At 39.7% G+C, this 21961-nt stretch overlaps 1 protein-coding gene across 2 annotated transcripts in view; it reads left to right on the top strand.

Moving 5' to 3' along the window:
- Positions 1-934: 934 nt before the first annotated feature.
- The window catches only part of LOC143895279 (uncharacterized), a 53694-nt gene continuing 32667 nt past the window's right edge, over positions 935-21961 (top strand). Inside the window, exon 1 of one of the 2 annotated variants that reach the window (XM_077402319.1) lies at positions 935-1399. The gene's annotated coding sequence lies outside the window, so the exon portion shown is untranslated. Of the gene's footprint in view, positions 1400-16085; positions 16303-21961 lie in introns of those variants that run through there. The other variant, XM_077402318.1, reaches the window with a different exon arrangement.

The following is a 21961-nucleotide window of genomic DNA, read 5'->3' as shown; positions in this document are numbered from 1 at the left end:
GGCTTAAGTGATCACTATGATAAGAAGAAGAAAACTTTTTGATCAGATAGAGTATACACGGTAGTTATAAAACCGGATTATAAGTCATGTAAACGGTAATCTTTGTCGATCGTACTTTATCGTGGCATATATAATTTCTTCTCAAATCGTCTTCAGACTCGTGCCTTCTGCAGCTAAATCAGTTTTGGTAACAACACGGAGAAGGGCATGCTACACGTGCATCCCCCCCTCTCTCTCTCTCTCTCTCTCTCTCTCTCTCTCTCTCTCTCTCTCTCTCAAGTTTGGTTAACAAATGCATGAACGAACGAAGGAATTCTTTTCAAGAGAATTATTCGAACATAGAAAAGTCCGAGCGGTGTAACATATATCGTTTTCAGGTAAAAATTTCGACAAAAGATTGAGGTACGTCTGTTTTCCGTGTGGAGAGTCTATATAGAGAGGCATAACGAGAAGGAATGTCAGCCCATTAAGTTCGGAAACAATCGTTTTCTGAAAAGAGTAGGACTTTTCAAAAGGGTTTCGAAGTCGAAAAGACACTTGACTTTGTCATGATCCTTCAAAGTGTCCCTTATAATTCTTACATTAATTTATAAAAAAAAAGCAGAAGAACAGAAAACAGCAGGATTTTTATAACGTCAGCTTCAAACAAATTTCAATTTACTTTAGGCATTCAAAGGAATACTGTTCAAGAAACCCCCCTTGTGTACGCGACGTCGCCTAAGTGCAATTGCAATTCCCAGTGATCGTCTCGCTCTCTCGTATACCCGTTCATGCCGAGAGCGGGCCCCTCGCGGATCCCTTTACCCTTCCGTCCCTTGCCCTACCCCCTCCCGCGAGATCTCTCCCCCTTCCGTGGCCCGTTCCTCGACGGTCCGGACGGTCGGTTCAGGTTCAGTTCCCCCACCAACCGGTGTCCAGTTATGTTATGTTGTGGCGAGCGTCGCTGGCTCGAACGACGAACGATCGGTTCGTCTCGTCTTTCGCGTCGTTTCGCGAGTCGCATTCTCGAATTTCCATTCGCGACCGAGTCGCGCACGTTTCGCGACAGTTAGCGCGCGTTTTCGGATCACGTTGGTTTGGATGCACCAGCCGTGCCCGAGGGAACCCCCGGGCACGAAACGACAATCGTCGGCGGCACGCAGGACGCAGGTCGCAGGTAGACGGGCGCGCGGAGCGGAGCGAAGTTGGCGGCGGAACCGAGGAACGGGGAACGAGGAGCGCCGAGCGTGGGCATCGTCCTGAATTCGGCTACGGATTTCGCGCGGCGGCGTATATTCGCGCGGCAACCGGAGGACTCTGGGGGATTCCGAACGTTTTCGTCCGCCGGCGAGAGAGCCACGGTGAGAATGCGGCGCGACTGGGCGCGACCGGCCGATGACGGACGATGGCCGTTAGAACGGTGAGTGCATTCGTATAATTCGCGTGTATGCGCCGCGCGCGCGGCTCGTACGTGTGTCCTGTATATATATGTGTGCGCGCGCGCGCGCGACCGCGAGCCACTGCCATATTGAGACAACGGAGGATTCTCGAGGCCTCGGAGGCTCGGAGGCCGGCTGGCGGAGTCGCCGCACGCCGGATCCGGCCGAATTTCGGGAACGCGACAGCCCCCTCCCCCCAACGTTTCCCCCTTCGTCGTCTTTCATGCCCGCGGGAGTGCGCGATGCCACCTTCTGACAGGTGGAATGCGGGCGGGTAGGGGCCCGCGGCTCGACGCGGACGATCGCAGCGACGCGAGCGACTCGCTCCTGGGCCTGGGACGCGTGAGCGCATAGTGCCGGACGCCGGTGCTTCACCTTCACACCGTGAAACCTAATCTAAGGGTAGGGTAGACCGGGGACAAAAGTAACATTTTGAGTTTAAGATTTTATAACAATTAAAATATAATATCTACGTAAAAAAGACCTGTACCTTTAGATGTAGAATTTATTTAACTACAAAATTATTTTGTGCTGAATTCAGTAATGTAACTAGAAAAAAAGTTATTATTGTTTAAAGAATATGAGGAATACTGTTACAACCGTCCCAACCCCCGGGACAATTGTAACAGCAGAAGGGGACGATTGTACCACATCATTTATAAACAAAATAATGGTTATTTAGTAGGTTTAATTAATCAATCTTACGAATTTAATGATAAAATAATTTGTTACATGAAAATATCAGTATTTTTTTACATTATAGCAAATAAAAACAAATAATACTGTTTTCTCAACTGAAAGACTTTATGTAATCATATATATTTAAAAAATTAACCATAATAAAATAAAAAAAAACAGAAATAAGCTCTCTCTTTGTCTTTCCTTCTAACATGAACATAAAAAATTTATAATATTATAAATATAAATCTAATATTAATATAAACTGAAAATAAAGGAATCACGCAAAAAAATCTATTTTTTTTGTTTTTTAGCGGTAGCACGGCTAGATTTCTTTTTTTTACATGACACAAGTCATACTTTTTGGCAGCCGCACGAATGGATAACTGACCCTTCATAACCTCTTCAAACGCCTGTTTGTATAAATTTACTTCTTTCGTGCCCCGTTGCGTTTTGCGTTTTCTTGTTCGCGGCATTCTACGAAGAAAAATACAAATAACATTGTAAAAAACAACACTAAAATAAGGCCAACCAAATGGGGTTAGGTTAAGTTGAAGTTGTCCCCGAGCAACGGTGACAATATTGTAACGCTACAACTGTCCCCAGGCATTGATGTTACAATTGTCCCCTAATGATATTTTATGATTCGAAGTAAATTTTTTACATAAATATCTGGATGAAAGTCAATCGTATTATGCAAATCATCAACATAGATAATCACTAAAACATATAAAAATAAAACCTTATACCTTCGGCATAAAGAACAAAAAGTATTTCAGATTTTATGCACGTAAGAAAACTTACTTTAGGAAGGAAAAAAGTAACTTCTTCTTCTGCACACGTGCACGTTCCGCGAGGGGCGGCAATGAACTAAGGAACAAATGCCGCTCCATCTAGCGAATCTCGCCTCGCGGTCCCACACACGTACCTTTTATAATTTAAGAAATATTCACGATGTTACAACTGTACCCTGTTACTTTTGTCCCCGGTCTACCCTACTATTTCGTCGGTTGCGCGGCAAATTTTTTTTTTCAAACACATGTCGATTGGTTGCAAGATAGAAAAGTTTTCGAGTCTCTAGACATTTTCTATTTTTGTTAACCAATCAATGCGCTTAAAATTAAAAAATTTGTCGTACGACACATTTTTTGAACGTATTGATCAGCTACGACATAGAGGATTTCTAGGACTTCTCTATTTTGTAGTCAATTAACATGCTTAAAAAATTTGTCATACTACATGTGAAATATCAGCCTAAGGATAATATTTTATTTGTCGTACGTCGTGCGAAATTTTCTAAGCGTATTAATTGGCTACAAAATAGAAAAATTTTAGAGATTCGACAACTTTTCCACCCTGCAACCAATCAACGCGCTTGAAAAATTTGTCGTATGATACAACAAATGAAATAGTACTTTAGCTAAGAGAGCTTCGATTTAAATCCTGTTCGATCGATTTAAAATCATGACAGACACGATATTCAGTTCTATATGAAAATATCGCTCCTAAATATTAAACCTCCCTCTTCCTCCTCTATTTGATATTCGCGAATTCATTAATCAACATAAAATTGATTCTTTTTCTTTATATTCAAGTTACAGGCGACTAAAGATGAAAAAACTTCTCGTAAATTAAGTTTAGTGACGCAAATGGATAAGAACGTCTTATGATGCATCACGTTGAAATATTTGTGTCAAACTGGGCAAAGTTTGTTTGAACGAATTGGTAGGAAAAAGTTCTAATACTTATTCGATAAAAAAAGTAATATTGGTACTTGTCTATGAGAAATATTATTACGTATATTAAGTGTAGTGTGAAATCTATAAGAATATCTATTCTAGTCTCGCAATAAAAGGAAAATAACTTTTCATAAACTAATTAACTTCGCGAGTGATCAATTTATTAGAGAAATAACAAGTTCTTATCGCTACTAATTATCCTTTATTCTTGCAAGATGTTTATCGTCTCGTTTTAACGTTAATAAAAATCGTTTGTGTCACACTCGCGTAAAAATAGTTACCTATAGACGTCAGCAATTTCTCATCAAGCTTTTTACTGTATTTATTTATAACATAGAATTTTAGAATTATAATTATAGATATTAGGTATATTATAATTACAGAATTTTATTATATTTGTTATAAGAACCAGCAGATTTCGTTAGTAATAAGTATATACCATCGAAGAACATATCGAAGAAGAATAAATCAGAATTTTGAAATTATTCTATGAATTTAGAATCGACTTTTTCTCAACACAAATTCCAGGGAAATCTAAATAGGTATATCGAGAGAGATATATATCTTTTTCATTAACCACCGACATCAAATTTACATGTTTATTCCATAATATTCGGACAGTAGAGAGCAATTCCGATTGGAATAAAATAACAGTAACTCAATATAAATTATTAAGATTTCTCCGTGATTTATTCTTTAGTTTTAATAAATCGAATAAATCGTAGTGCAAAAGGAACGTGTAAAATCGAAGCGATTCTTTCGCTTTTAAATCAGCGTAGATGCCGATTCGTAAGGGAAACCCCGGCGTGTTGGTCGTGTCACTTACAAGACTCACATTAACTTCTTCGTCCTGCCTATTAACGACACTTACGAAGTTACGAAGAGAGACGGGCCGGGCGCGGCGAATTTGACTTTCACTCCGGGTACACTGCTTTCACCTGTCTTAGCCTCCGTTTAAGCATTTCGAAACGAAAGTTCGGTCCGCGACACTCGCACGTTGTTTTTTTTTTCCCCCTCGTCGTTGTCGCGCAATAAAGCGACACATATCGCTGGGGACGAGAGACGCACACGCAACAAGTGCGAAACTTGGAGGCGCACGTGCACGTGCTCTCGTTGTCGCGTCTGTTTTCTCGCGCTACATGCGCCGCGCTTCTTCCGGTTCTTCCACGCTTCAAATTCGCTCGACGCGATGGACCCGCGGTTTAATCTCGCTTATCGCCAGGCTGCGATCGTCAAACGTCTCGGTACAGGCTGGGCCTAGAGCCAGAGGGCCCCGACGATAACGCCCTGCGGCCCCTCGGCAGAAGGTTTCACAAGTACACAGTACTGTGCGCGCGCGTCCCTCCCGTCTCCCTTTACCCGGCTCTCTTTATATCGCGCACAACAATCTATCTCCATATCCAATCCGCGGTACGTATGACGGCAACAAGTGCCATAAATCGTGGACGCTACACGTCTCGCGAGCTCGGACTCGCTTTGCCGGCAATAATAATCGCGATATCCCGCGTCTCGCGCGTACGCAAGATTTGCGAATATTGAATCGTTCTAATTGAATTTTCCTACGCACGACTCACGGATATACTTCGATCTCTCGGGGAGAGAAATTGACGACCGATACCGATACCGTTCCTATATACCAATTCGATGGGACATCAGATAATTTCCATTAATGACATCGTTGAATTATTATTACTATTATTACAGTAATCTCCGCGATAATTTTTTTTAAGGCTGAACGCCTTCTAGTTCGAACGATGGACAGAATTTCTGAGCGCGGGAAACGTGTATGGGGACGACCGCGCGAATGCGTCGCGGAACGAGTTGAGGATGTTATCTGGGCGAGTTGCCCCGATATATTAACTTACGCCGTGCCTGATGAATCTTTCATCATAACCACTATCCTTCCTGGACCGTTATAGGGAGTCAGATCCCAGCCGACGAAGAGAGCGGCGTCGCCGCGTAATCAGTCATCGGCGGCCGATTTGAAATTGAGATTCGTCCGAAGGAAAAATTTATATGAGTTTATATCTCCGCGGGGATTATATCGGCGCCGATGTATACCTCTGGTCTCGTGGGCAATCACGCGAGTATTACTCGATCGCACTTTTCCATCGCGAGACAGAGATTGCGCGTGTATACACGATCCTCGAAATTCTTTTTTCTAATCCCGCAGGAGCGGCCGATTCGCACGGTCATTTGAACTGGGCGAATTCACGAGCGCAACACCCTGCAAATACATTTGCACGCGAGTGGCAAAAATCGTTTCGACATTATACACGTGCCTTTTTCTGTACGATTTTACTCGAACGAGCATTATTAAAACCGAGGAATAAATCACTGTAAAATCTTAATAATTTATACGTTACTGTATTTCATTCCAATCGGGATTTGCTCTCTACTATCCTGCTACGGAATAAATATGTAAATTTTATGTCGGTGGTTAATGAAAAATGTATTTCGATACTTTTAGATTTCCCTAGAAATTTATGTTGAGAAAAAATCGACATTAAATTTATGCAATAACGTTCTGATTTATTTTTCCTCGATATATTCTTTGACGGTAATATTTATACTAACGAAATTTGCTGGTTCTTATAATAAATGTAATAAAAATCAAGCTTGATAAAACATTGCTAAAGTCAAAGGTGATCAACTGTCTTTGCGCATCACACACAAATACATTTTTATATTTCACACACAATCTCGTGATATATAGGTAGGATAAACATTTGAGAAAAATTGGAGCAAGACGCAATTTAATTTAAGAACAATAAGAAATAATAAGAGTAAGAAGTAAGAACAATAAGAATTAATAAGTAATAATAAGAATAAGAACAAGATTTGTATCTTGTGTGTTTGATGGAATATAGGCTAACAAATGCTAAAACTCATTTCTCATTTATATAATATTCCTTAATTTAAAAAATTCTGTTTCTTGTGCGCAACTTAAAACGTTTTAAAACAGGAACAATCTGCTTATTTGAAATAAAGACGGTTCTTATCGCGATCGAAACCCCGGCAATTTACGCTCTCAATCGCACAGCGCAGTGACACACTAAGCCATGTGAGGGAAAGTCGTGCGAAAAGTCTTGTAGAAAATAAGCGGGAGCGTGTTACAGTTACTTCTGAAGTCATTAATCAAAATTGTTTATTATAAGGTATTATTTTGCATTACGTCTATGCAGAATTTGTAGACGTCTTGGAACGTCAATGTTTTAATCATACCTATTACGTATTATATTATTGCGAATCACGCAATTAATACAAATCTTGATCTCATTGTGTTGGGACACGAATTCGCAATACACCTGTCGTGGCAAAAATCCATTATATTACAATCACGCGATTATGTTTCGCAGCGTACCTATAATAAATGCAGATAATTGATTAACACTTAATTTACGATTCGTGTTAGTTTATTCTCTGATTTGTTTGCCTCACGATTGCCGATGATAAATTTAACGAGTTATCACGCTTATTTATCGTTGCGCGTTCAAGAGCCTATGATCGTTATCACTCGATAGAAATAATGTCCGCTCGATTTCGGTTCTATTTGTAACAGCGCATTTATACAAGCGCATACGAATAAATCCATTCGCTCGTGCTGCTAATTGATTTTCAGAACGTTACAGAGAATTCAGCATTATTCTTACGCTCAATTATTTCTTCCCAATTCTTATATTATAGGTTTATATATATTCAGCAATTTATTGTGCCAAGTTGTTTTTTATCAATATATCTTGTTAGTAATACGAACGATAAATAAAATGTACTGTGGAATAGTATTTAAGTTTTTAAGATTTTTACGCGAGTAAATGTTGCACTAAGTACTTTCAAGATGAATCTGATTTCTTTTCTCCAACTGACAATGAGCCCAAATTGTTAGCTTTATATTCGCGAGTGCGCGAGAACTCGCATTGATGATTTGATGATAAACGTGCCGATGACCGATTATACGCGTTTTTATTGGGTTTGGTTAGAGACTAGCTCGCGAAAGGAAACTGTTACATCTGCTCTGATTTTTTTCACCTACATGAGAAATATTTCCCGACATAACAGAGCTCCTGATGATGCACAGCTCGGCCGACATTTACGTCACACGCAAACAAACCGGGTTTATCTAAATCACTTTGCTAAACATATTTGGCATTCAGCGAGGCGTCACTACATCCGGATATTCCTATACTGTGCAAGGCACGTTTTCTCGCGTTGCGCAACGTTGGTGAGAAAGGAGAGAGAGAATGATTGGGACATGAAGGAAAAGAGAGTTATAGGCAGAGAGATAGGTGGGAAAAACGATACAGGAATGATAACAACAACAATAACAATAAAATTAATTTGTTGAAGTCTTAGAAAGCTCTCTAAGACCGAATAATAGCATGACAATTATACATGCTTACGCTGAGAAAAAAAATTGTTAATCCCAAAAAATATTTAGTCCGATACGTTCAACTAAACATTTTAGTTGTAACTAAACATTAGTTGTTTCAACAATTTATTTAATTTCTTTAATCAAGAATTAATTAATTCAACTAATGTTTAGTTAACTAACTAAAATGTTTAGTTGAACGTATCGGACTAAATATTTTTTGGAACTAAGAAATGTTTTTCTTTAGTGTACAATTACAAATAAAAAATTGAAAATTGTAATTAACAATGAGTATTGAACTAAATAGTGTAGATAAGATATTGATTTCGTCTATCGTACAGCAGGGGGTAAAGATAACAAAAGAGATAAATATCAAGAAGAAAAGTACGAGTATTGTTATTTTTATCTAACTTATCGCTTACAAGTCATCAATTATCTCATCAAAGTGCAGAAATACGTCGTAGTTTAAAATTAAAACGTAAACATTTTCCATTTTCCCATGCACGTAACATCGCGAGTCATCCATCACGCTTTTAGATAATCAATCGAGATAAGTGTCCGGCTTAATGGTTGTATTTTTCTCTCAATTTGACTGCCTTTTCAAATCAGACTAAAATAAGTAAGCGTCGATCGCGCTGAGATTAGATTGTCACAAGGAAATAACAACTGTGTTGATTATTTTTTTACGTTGTGGAAAAGCAATGACTATTATTTATCTAAGTTTTCTGTATCGCCGCTTCTTGTACGTTAGAAGGCGCTATCGTTGAGTCGAGTTGCAAAAAATGCATCTACGTCTGGCATTTGATACGCAACCATCAGTTTATGCATTTACATGCAGTACGATATAATCATGAGCGAACCAAAGTGTGGACTGATACTGGCAATATTCAACAATTGATACAGTCATATAAATTTATTACGCATGCGAGATAGAAGAGGTATACTTAAACAGTGAGTTGAAGTATTGAACAATCTTTTTATATGGTGACAATAAGGCAATTTATAATTTGAAGGTGATGTAAAAAAATAGATTGTATGCACAGCGAATCTGGATATTCATCCTATTAGCCAGCTATTATGTAACACCATCTAGAAAAGTAAGGGAAATAAAAATCTCCCTGAGGATCAAAGAGTCACGAATGTATTATTATTTTTACATTGACGTAAATCGCCACGCCTTTTAAAAAGAATATGAATAATAATGCCATTTACAAACGTACTTCTTTTCTTCTCGTCTACATCTTATATAATCTGATTTGCAATCATTATATATTTTTGTATATGTAGGTATATTTACAAAAAAGCATATTTATAAAATTATTAAAATGTCTTATATAATACATATATGCATGACTATTAACATCGAAATAAAAGCAGCAAAAATATTCTCCGGCGATTCTTGTTACTTACTTTCGACATATCTGCTAGCGTCGTAAACTACGAAAGATCTCGTCTTCTGACGTCCACGCGACCTCTCCAATTTGTTTAATTGTCGACTAGGGTCAACTCAATTGAAGAAGGTTACTCGCCCGACCGCGAATAATCTCTATTATGTCGTTTGCCTTTCTTCATCGCGCTACATACGTCAACATTCGTGCGAATCTCTTTCACTCTAAATCTATAATACAATTACATTTCCCGTGCGATTAGTAACAATTATGACATGCTTTTGCAGCTTTATATAAATTTCCTAGAATGTCGCGGAGCCATGAAAACATTGGAAATGTATGATACGTATTTTGCCACGATGATGTAAGTCAGCAAGTAGGTTTAAACTCTCGTCGATTTAGCTGTACGATATCGGACGAAAACAAACAGCCGAGCACGATTAAAGTTATGTAAAAGATATCTCACCAATTCTATTCTAGCACTTAAAATAACTTCGACTGGCTGTTTGCGTTGCGCAAAGAAGCGGCCTGTGCACACATGCACTTTTTATAAAAGTCGTTGAAGATGCGTCGTTCGCATCGCATGTGAGAATATATACTAGCGATTGTTCTTGTGTTTACGCAATGATAACAATCAGATATCCAGCGCTAATTATACAGATCTAGAGGCAACTTAATGCATTCCTATAGCAGTACCGGAAGCAATTGTAACAAGCATCATTTACAGAGGAAAATTTTCGCTTTTTTTTAATTTAAAGCAAATTACATTAGTTGCGTGAAACATATAAAGGATTTTCATCATTATTGGATAAAGAGCGATTGTAGATCTCGTTTGGAAAGAAGTTTGATCGTTTGATTACTCGCACAATCGGACATTTCCATATGAGTAAATAACTTATTATTTCTGCAAGGAATATGAAAATATCTAGTATATTTGCATGTAATCTACGATCAAATGCAGATTTCTGCAAGGGAAATATCTAAATATATTTGCATTTGGTCTATGATCGAAGATACAAAGTACATAAATAATAAATTCAACCTTATTGCGTTGCTGAGTATCTCGCTTCGATTATTTAAAAAAAAATATTTAAAAAAAAAGAGATCCTCGATTTTCCAAAAGTATTTATTTTTCATTATCCACAAATTTTTCTATAGGCGGCATGTTTCGAGCCAAGTGACGAATGGCTTTCTCCTGTAATAAAAAGAGACACGCGATTTTGTAAACGCGGAGGGAAACTCGTTTCTAACTTAACATTCAGCCCGTTGTCCATCCTATTCTCGCGTGATATTCCGCGCGCGGACCGGCGCGGCGCGGCGTATTTCGCGATACCCGCGATTTTGCAACGACGACACCCGCATTCACGCGGCGCGCACACTTGCGAACGCATCCTGCATGCTCACGAAGCATTAACGCCGATCGCCTATAGCTGTCACGTAAAAGGAATGGCACTGCTTACAATAGTTTGATACTATCAAATACGTAGGTGTGCAATAAAGAATAAGATAGTGTTTAAAAGGGATATCATACCTACTCGATAAAGGGATACCTACTCGAAATAAGGAAATTGTACAAATCACTACGGAATCGAGAGAAATCGATAAATTTACGCATAACACTTCTTTCGTATTAATTATTTCATTAAAACAAAACAAAGCAATCAAAGATATTACGAAATTATACGGACTATCCCACACTCGTACGATATCTTCAATAGCGTGTCCTACAGATTAAATATTTCACAATTTGGTTGATTTTGTATAGAATTTGTGCTTAGATCCATGTCTTTACACGTAATAGATTCGTCAGTTTTTATTTTATTCTATTCTATTCATTTTCGTAACTCACAATGTTGATTTCCACTGCTCAGTTTTTTTTACTAGCAAAGTGATTTTAACTTTTGGTTTCTTATGTGCAGATGTGCTGCATATTGAACATATTAACAAATAGCAAATTTTAATTATCACATGCAGATAATGCAATTCTTTTTCACATGGAAATTGGAATGTTAATTATTGCACCCCACAAGCATCGTTAAGTCTGACGTTAAATTTAAATTTAAAGATTGCAATTTGTCCTTGTTTTATGTAATCGAGAAATGGAAATTAAATTCATTATTTTTTCCAACCTATTTTACGTCCCTTTTGAGACAAGCAAAAAATTATGCGATTTTAATAAACCAATGAATAATCGTAGCCATCGTAGCATATCTTTTTACGAATTTATATTAATTTAAAACACTAGGAGCAGAATATACTCCACATTTATTTTGTGGCACGTTGAATATTTCGTGCCGGCCGGCAATGCGAGTGTGCGTGTGTGTGTACGTACGTATACGTACCTGACGCGCGCGGTCGGCGCTTATTTATTTTCCTTTGTGGCGCGCGGCGTTCAGCGCGCGCCGCGGCCGTTGGCGTTGTGTAGGTGTGTATAGGCAAGGTCGCCGTATAATCACTCGCACGGCGACGCTCGAACAGGCAAGTATAGCGGTGGTGGGGGCTGCGTGTTCTCGCATTACTTACCGAATCGCGATCGCGAGCAAACGAAAGAGGCAGGCGTGAATTCCCACGAGCAATTAGCCGATCGAGTCATCTCTCTACGACCAACGGTTCGGAGTCTTCGGGGACGGAGGTGTACCGCAGCGTCCCGTTCACATTCAGGCGGGCTTCCCGCGCGAGATCTTTACTCCGCCGCGAGTGTCGATGAATCGCCGGACGGGAAACGAGACGGGAAATGATTATCGTGACGGTAATTGCTCGCCTAACTAAATTTTGTTTCGGCTATGTCGCGTTGCCCTCTAAACTTAATTCTCGTCGATGCACACGAAACTTGTCTCTCATATTTTCATTGTGGATTAGCGGAATAAGATGAATCGCCGGAGTAAAGAAAAGCCGCGAGGCATCGACCGTCCGTCAATATTAATAAACTTAAAATTTAAGAAAATACGTTTTCGGCGTAAATTCGTTGCGCAGTGCGCGTGAATATTTTGGCGACTTGGCTGACGCATTTGGTGTATCTTCCTTTTTTTTGCGACGTATACAGCTTACCTTGTTTGCCCGCGGTCGCTTTGTCTTCATTTGCACCGGCGAGACGAGCGAGCTGTTGCGCGTATCTTTGCGTTATTAAGTATCTCTCGAAAGGCGATTATTCGGCGCGAACAATTGATTGTTATCGATCCGCGTGTTTAGCAAACTCTTGATAGTTCACGGTAAGTGCGTCGAGGCGATTTATCGGAACAGATATATCTAGCGTGATTTTTTTAATCACTCGAGTCCGGGGGATCTGAGTGATAAAAATAATAATATTGTTTTCTGCTATGATGAGCAATCCGATTTGCAACGCACAGCGACAAACAGTTCGATTAATCTAAGTGACGGAAGATCGTGTACGATATATCGATCGTTCAGTTTTAATGTTTTAAAATATTCTTCAAACAAAATTTGTGTTTGTCTCCTACATCTTTTTTTTCAGGACTAAATATTACATAAAGAAAGTAACACAAAGAGATTCATCACTGTCACACGATACACTTTCAACTCATTTATCACAAGCATAAATAAATAGGCAAGAAATATTTCATAGTTACATGTTTCAATAAATAAATTAATGTTCTAATAATTATTAATTATATTTATTTTTGTATTGCGCCAAATTTATATTAATTTATACTAATTTATACTACTTTTTTATAGCCTATTCATATTTTTTTATAGTCTATATTCATTTACATCGATTGTTTTTGTGATTGTATTGATTTTTGATTAATTTTGATGATTATATTGAATTTTATCATCTTGAATTTTTCCGTTGGTTGACCTTTCGATAAACTTTTTGATATCAGTTGATTGCTACCGAAATAGTACGAAATACATATTGCAGATAAGAAACAAAAGGATAATCAGCTGAGCTAAAATAAATATCAATATAAACTGAATCACATAAAAATCAAAAGAAAGATTGGTGCGTCATTACGAGCCTGAAATCAGGTACATATCATTAGCCAACTTTGATTATTAAAAAAGTACTGTATAATCTCGACATTTTTATATCAAGATTTCCGATTTTACTTAATCTCTAGAATTCGCTATTAAAGCATTGTATAATGTTGTAGGACGCTTTACATAATAATATACAATTAAGACGATTTATAAGAAAATTATGTATAGGAGGGAATATTACATATAATTAACAAAGGCAGGATCTTTTTCCTGCTTTTGTAAAAAAAAAAAAGACGCGTGTTCGATATTCCGGTTATTTTCGCTAGCAACATATTAGTGACACGAATCGTTACAGCGAAGTAAACTTGGGCGCGATGATGCGGGCGAAGTAAACGTACACTTTCACCAATTACGAACGGCGACGAAAGTCATTTTTCGTGCTTTGAATTTACGCACAAACCTCTATCAGAGTATTACTCATCGGCCACTTTCTTTCAGAGAGTTATCGCCGAGTGCTAAACCATTTACCATAGCGTTAGGAGAAATTACACTTCCGTTGGCGCGATAGCAACAGCCTTGGTGAAATCAAACTTTTTTCGACGATTTTACGCACATTATAAACGGCATATATAACATTTATTATAGTACAGTTAAAAACGGTACATTCATCGGCAGAAAATATATAACGTACTTATTCTTATACGCAACGAGAGATAAGAGCTTAACATGTTTTTGCAATTAAGTAAACACGGAAACCCTGTAACTTAATTAAGTTCGAGATATCGTATTTGGTATCGATATTTATACGCGCTCGATCTTTACGCCGAGGAAATAACGAACGGCGTCAGTGTCTGGCGTTACGTAGCACGGAACGCACCGTACGTATACGTTACATTTTTCGCTGCGCGATGAGCGAACAATAGCTGAGGGAAAACAAGGATATTTTAAGACACAAAGGACATACAAAACGCTCGCGCGTAAGGCCGCGCGATTGCATCTCTCGTTCATTCACTTGGAGACGTCGCGAGGTACACTTCCGCAGCCGTTTATATTAGTATCGGCGCGTAGGCACGTATATGTGTATGTACTATCTCCGTGCGCGCGTGCAAATTGCGTAGGTGTACGGTGCGCGTTGCGTTAATGACACCGTGTTGCAAATAAACTGCCGCCCCTTCCGGTACTTTGTGGCGCCGTGCTCACTCCGTATTATACTCTTAATTACTCGCGCGGCCGGCCCATTTTGTTCCTCAGGCCAGAAACGCGCGATATTAATACATTACGAATGCGTTTACGAACTACTTATCACATTTCACCTTTCGTATCTCAATCCGGCTTGCGAACATCCGCGGTTATTTTCATAACTGCTTTGTGTCTGCCACTGTAATATATAAAAAAAGATTTTTTAAATGATTTTTGATCTGTATCAATTTTATTGGTATAACTTTGGATCCAAACTTAATTTAAAATATTCTAAAAATGTCACGTTTTACGACTTAATGAGCTCCAATATTAGCTAGACTTTAATAAATATTATCATATCACCTTATAATAATCGTGCCACGTGCTTTCGCCTTAGTAGCGTCGGATGTTTTAAACCTTTCTTATCAAAAGGCATAGTTTTTTAAAATAGAACTTTAATTCAAGGTTTAGTCACTGCGATATTTACATTCGTATCTGTAAAGACTGTGATAAGAGACGATAAGTTTGATTAAACCTTGAATCAAATACTATAATGGTAAAGCCCACACACGGAGAGAATTTTCTCTTAAAATTTACCCTGAAATCACAATAGTTGTGGGACAACATGTACCACCAAGAATTTTATGCGAGCTATTCCGATCGATATCTACATGATAAAAAATATTAATATCTGTTACATTAAAATGTAAATTATGTTTGATTAATTTTACTAAAATATATCTAGAAAATTTCAATAATTTTTCAAAATTTACCAATTTGCTTGGTAATTTTTATCACGCGCGTTGTTTATAAAATGTCTTTTGTATGTTTTAAAAATTCTTTGGTTACCAAGTTCAGCCAAGTTGTCCCAAGTTTGTAGTGAATTTAAGTAAAAATATAACAAAAAATTCTCTCCGTGCACTCAAATTCGAGAATCATATTTTTGCAGTTTCTTTATTATTGTTATATTACATAATAACGCACATTAAAATTAATCATTATCGAGTTTCGCATAAAGCGGCTCTCCAGCCTAACGCACCATCTTAATCCGAGGCCTGATATAATGATTTATGACCATTAGCCCGGCCCTGAATAATTGCGTCTACCTTAATTGCGGGTGCATCTGCACAGGTGCACACAATTAACGCGCGCCATTGTACACACGCATACGCGTACACGCATATCTACCTTGTGCGTGTACATACCTATCTACCTACCTACCTACCTACCTGCGAATGCCGAACCGTTGACCAACCGCTCACCGAGGCGGGTAGACGCCATCTATAGACGTCGTCTTGCGAGTCGCGACTCTCGTCCGGCGAGCACGGGCCACGGAGCACGGAGCAACGAGCGATCGCGTCAGTTGGTGCTCAGCTGCCGCGGTGCGTTCCACGTATAGACGTCTCTCCGGCGGGATCGATATCACGTACGAGGGGAAAAGGAGCTGACTCGCGCCGCTCGCGACGTGTCCCTTTAACTCCGAAAAATCGTACGGAAGCGCCAATCGCGCGTATCCGATCTGCGGCGACGTCGCATCCTCTCGCGAAGCGTTCGATCATCCCGTCACATCCCCGACGTGCGAATCAAAACAGGTAGGCGTGCATGAATCAAAAGAATCACCGTTGAGAGACGATTGCGTCTCCCCGCGGGTGCATGAATCGTATAACGCTTGATTTGAAATTACTCCGATCTGAGAAAAGTCCTGCGCGCATCTGTTTATAATTATTCGTCGCTTCTCGAAGACCGCATTAACGTGTATAATTAGGCGTACACTTTAAAAAATATAATGGGTGTGAATTTAACACCAGTGTGGTTTGGATTGTAACACTCATATATGGGTGTTTATATCATTCTCACCGGTGTTGGTGTCAAAACAACACTGTCTGCTTGGTTTGGAAAATTCACATTGTTGCGGTGTGAATTAACACTACTGGCGGGGTGATTTTTTCATCAAGTTTATGGTGTTGCCCACTTACCAGAAACACTGCAATACGCTCTGTATTTCATAATGTGTACGCATCAATGATATTTTAAAATCGCATATATATTATATTGTATATAATTTTACCTCTAACAATTAATGAATTCTTCTGCTGAATTACTCGTCGTATCTAAGTGAACGAACTTTCTCACGTTATGGCACTTTACCTTAACAAGCATTGCCGAGCTGCGTGATTTATCCTTTTCGATAATACACTAATTATCACGAACACTATTAATATTGTAAGAAAACCTTTATTAGGACACGCGCGACAGTTGGTTCTCCTAAAATGATAAATCGTCGAACGTGGAATTGAGAAATGCGAATTTCAATTATTTCGAAATTATTCTTAATAGACCTTGAGTTTTGTGTTGTGATTTTGCTAAATATTACACTCTCTCTCGTGCGACGCTGCGGTAACGTTTCGCGGTCGGAACGTGTTGTCCGTTCTATCGATTTTTAGATAAAATCTCGGGCATATCGATCTCAACCACGGCGGGCAAACTTACCCGGTGCACACCGGGAATGCAACTGCGCCGCACCGGCAATTTAAGTTACCTAACTTTGATTAGCTCTATTCCTCACGCGTCCCTTTCTAGATTCAGCTCGCCAGCTCTGCACGCGGTGGTGCAATAGGGAACAAAGAGGCTCGAAAATTGAATCGACAGATTATTGTGCGGATCCTCGATACGCGCGAAACGATTCTCTCGATGCCTCTGACGCTGAAAATATTTACATAGCTGACGGCGACAGTGACGATAAGTGATTAAGTAATTAAGAGAGAAGGTAAGCGTCCGGATGATCATAAGGAGCGTCTCAGATCGCGAATGATTTACGAGATCAATTTAACGCGCACGTTCGTTACCGCGTGAAGCTCGTTAGATAATTAAAGTATAATTAAAGCGAATAAGTTAAATTACTACTATGTAACTAAAATTAAGCGGATCAGATTGCGCGATATCACGTTTTTCCCCACGCGGAAACTTAAGCCGTCCGCACGCGGAAAAGTCGAGAAACGCTTGGGAGAAACGTTCGTGGCGTGTTCGATTTTAAACTCGAGCCCGCGATTGCGGAGATCGGACTCGAAGCAAAACATTTTGTTGGAGGAATTTACGAAAGAAAGTTCATCGGTGGAGGTCAAGATATATCTATACACACGAAAACGTTTCACATTAAAATCGTTGGCCATGGCTTATATCCGCTGGCACAGAAATACCTCGCTGTGTTTTAGAATTTACAATTTCCAAGGAAACAAATAATTTTTTCTTTTTTATGTACGAATCGGTGCTGCGTCAGAAAGAAACTCTGGATTTTGTCTATTTATCGTGGCATACATGGAAAATAAATCGGGATGAACCGACAGAGAGAGATTCGCCGGTCGGGAATTACTCGGAAATATGCCGGCAGTTTTAATTAAACAGTTTCTGGGCTACGCGGGTTAACAGCGTCTGTTCCCTCCCGTGACGAATCTTTCATGCGCGCCTTGCGCGCTAATTAAATTAAAAATTCTGCTAAAATGCGGCTCACTCGAGATTCAGTAGAAACTTAATAAGATATCTATATATATTACTTCAAAATTTTCTTATTGGATCGCTCACGATCTCCGAACGCTGCTTCTCAATGTTGAAACAAATGGTGTTTTTAAAAAAATAATACAGTTTTCGATATTTACATACGATGTCGAGACACCCAGTATAGGCTAAAAATAAGGTTGGATATCGACCCTCTTTCAATTTGCCGAGCAATTGCTCGTGGTTTGCAACGCGCGTGATATCGGCCCTGAAATTATCAATTATATCTCGCAGCTCCTCTCGTATCTCCTTCACATTGCGCAATAGCGGTTACATTCAATATCTTTACGAGTTAACTCGTAATAAGGATATGCCATCGATCGATAATATTCGCGTCCTGTGTGACGCGGCGACGGATCTATACCCGTTAATTGGTACGACGCGTCATGACACGAATAATCGTTCGAGAGGCTGTTACGTAATCCCGTTAAAATCCGCGTGCACCGCAGGGCTGATGATCAATCGTAACGTGCCGCGATGCTTTATCGTCCCTTTCCTGCTCAAAATGATGTCCAGACGAACTTCGCGAGAGCGTAATTTTAACTCTCTCTGCACGCATCTCTCTGATGTTACAGATACGTTTTTTTGCCTTCGAAATGTTCAAAAGGAAATAAAACGTCGAAGGAAAACAATTATAGATGCTCATCAAAATAAATGAGTTTATTTTAATTTATTGCGTAAAATTATATATTGCAAAGAGTATTAATAACCGCCGAGCATTAATAACTTCTAATCAAATGAGATAACTGGATGAAAAATGGATTATAATTAAATGTTTTTCCTCGAAGCTTCTATTTCTGCGGTAAAGAGAATTCTTCGGTTATTAACATAAAAAAACACGTCAAGATATTTAATTAAAATTATCTTCAAAATTTTTTATAAAATACATCTCTTGCCTTATTTTCTTATTAAACTACGAAAAATGGACTTATTGAAAGGAAGTGATAGTTAAAACGGTAAATCCGTTCTAATCCTATTTCCTTTTTTTTTCTCGCTGCTTCGGTGAATTATGGTTAATTGCTAAGAATTATTAAGTCCGCGAGAAAAGATTAAAGACCGGTTTTTTGGGTCGAGTACCGCAACCTTGCCATCCAATTTCATCCGTCATCCAGACGCAGCGATATATTATCAGATGGAGCACGAAAGATAGGGCATTTCTGTCTCTTCGACTTTGCACAATTGTGCCTGTAGTGCTCGCGCTCTTGCACACAAATCCTAAATAAACAGCTCGCTTGGTTCTCTCACGGAAAAATTCCAGTAAGCGTAAATAAATGATTGCAGCAACGGATCATCTGTATGGTGATTAAGTAACAGTGGAATCTGTCTGTTGCATATTAAAGATGCCGAACGGGTTGACGAATAGTTTGCCCATTCGAAAACGTGCGACACATCGTAAAGTATACCGTTTAATTAGCACTTCTTCGTAGCGTCGTTAATGCCGTTCTCATATCTTTCACGTGGCCCTAAAATGTTCGTCATGTTTGCAATTTCAAAATGTAGTCGTCGCCTTAAATATCGCTGATGACTTTATCAATGACTACGATCGGTTCTCGTTGTGCCACACTGCGTAAAGTCCGGGCGTTTCGTCACGGTGATGCAACGATATATACGTAGCATAGTGGAAAAAAGTGTCATATAATCCTCTCACATCTGCCCAGATGCGACTTTTTCTTCCTCCCGCGTGTGGGAGTTGCGAACTTCGCGGAATCTCCTAAATCCCTCTATACGCGAGGAAAATATGTAATAATGACGCGACGGAGCCGGCGCAATAAACGTTAACGAGAAAATTAGGGACTGCGAGGGAGACCGGCGCGATTAGCGACTGCCACTTTGGACAAGTCGCGAGTGTCGGAAACTTGTCGAAATTACCACCGGGAGAGCGAGATAATCGGCAAAACCGCACAAGGAAGTGCGCCGAGAGTTCTACTGGCGAGTTCTGTGTGGCAGCTTAATAACGCGCGGTGTGTCTCGATCGCGCTGTAATACGCCACAGGCACGTACGAGCGGTTATATGAATTTATCTAATTAGGTGCCAATCGCCGCCGTACTTAATTCCCATTGTCAGTCTGCCGATTGGTCGTTCGGATCGGATCGTTAGGTGCCGTTATATATATGGCCCGTGGACATAAGCGACACAATTTTTATACCTGCAGCGTTACATCCACATTACACTACCTGTACAGCGGTGAAAATAGGCAAGGCAATCTAAAGCCGAATGTCAAGGTTGATTTACATAGGCCAACTTCCTCGTGTTACTACATTTTTTATCGCACGTAGGCAAACTTAGCTTCTCTACACGTGAGATCAATGGCTATGAATTTTAACGATAGCTTTCTTATGTAAAATCAGTTTCTCGCGTATATATACTTAAGGAAAAAATTTCGTTAGAGCTAAAAGTTATTACGGCGTTTTGCTTCATGTCAAATACCTTGGATTTAAACGAACGTATTCCACGACATTTAATTACGTTATTAGCATCGGTCTAATAGGTTTCCCGTTTTAACCATCGGTAATTGCGCAACTATAAATAGCAAAATAGCAATAACACCGGCAATAAGCGGTAAACTTTAAATTGTGTTTCGAGAAATTATTATTCAAAGGGAAGCGATGTGTTCAAAACTACGTGTATCTGTATACCGATATAGCGCGGAGGTTTCGAAATTTCTCGGAGAGCGATAACTTTAATGCCCCTACGCGCAATCGCGCGCCTAAATTCGTTCGCATAAAAAATAGAACTTCTCGATTACGTCGGCGAATCGTGGACGAACGGCTCGCAACGCTCCGTTACGCGGAACGCATATATACGGAAGTACGCTCGCGGAGTAAATCTGCCGCCGCATTCCGGAAGTTTCATCCAGATGATTTGCGGATTACGTCAGAGCTGCGCGCGCGAACCCAGTAATTAATCGCGAAAGCGAACAATCGGCGCGTGGCATTATGCGGACGACGCCGCGCCGCGCGAAATTTGCATGGAATTCGTTGCGTCTCGGAAAAAAAGAAAGGAATAAAGAAGAGAGAATCTGGCGCGCGGCTGCGTTTCCGCAAGGATGACGCAGGACGCAGGGGTGAAAATCGCGCGCGCGAGCGAGATACTCGCGGAATTTCAGGATACGCCGTGCGCGCGGCGTGCATACTTCCGCATTATAACAAACGAGATGCGCGTATGTCGTGAAATTCCGAAGCGAGAAAGCCTAGGCCGCGCGCGATTGGCTTTCGAAACTCCAGGAATGAGAAGTCATGGAGAGAAGCATTTTATCAAAATTAATATCAATTACTTCCGAGATAACAATGAGATATGTTTGTCAAAATAGAACATGCGTTACATCAGAAAATAAAAAAGAAATACAGTATATGTGCACTCATAATGCATTTTCATTTTGACGAAAATTAACGTTTTCGCTTGAAACCGACAATGTCTCTAATTAAATTCTTAATCAATACCTATATAATGATCGTGATAACGATCTAAGCGTCGGACAAAATGTAGCGATATTTCTCTTAATTAGCTATCTACCGGTGCATTTTTATTTCACGTTTCTCTTCGTCGTTCGAAATCGGTGATTTTCCATTTTCTAATCCCGGTGTGTTTTACAGACTTTTCGATTTCGCCAGCTCGCGAAGAGACCGCGCCTGAGCGGCAAACGACGACACGGCGGACCGTTACTTACGCCGGCGCGAGACGAAACAAAATACAGAGGT

Source organism: Temnothorax americanus, unplaced genomic scaffold (assembly GCF_048541705.1).
Source record: "Temnothorax americanus isolate GAGA-0224 unplaced genomic scaffold, ASM4854170v1 Scaffold15, whole genome shotgun sequence".
NCBI lineage: Eukaryota > Metazoa > Arthropoda > Insecta > Hymenoptera > Formicidae > Temnothorax > Temnothorax americanus.
The sequence above is the reverse complement of the archived record's forward strand: the minus strand, read 5'-3'. Positions and strand labels throughout refer to the sequence as shown.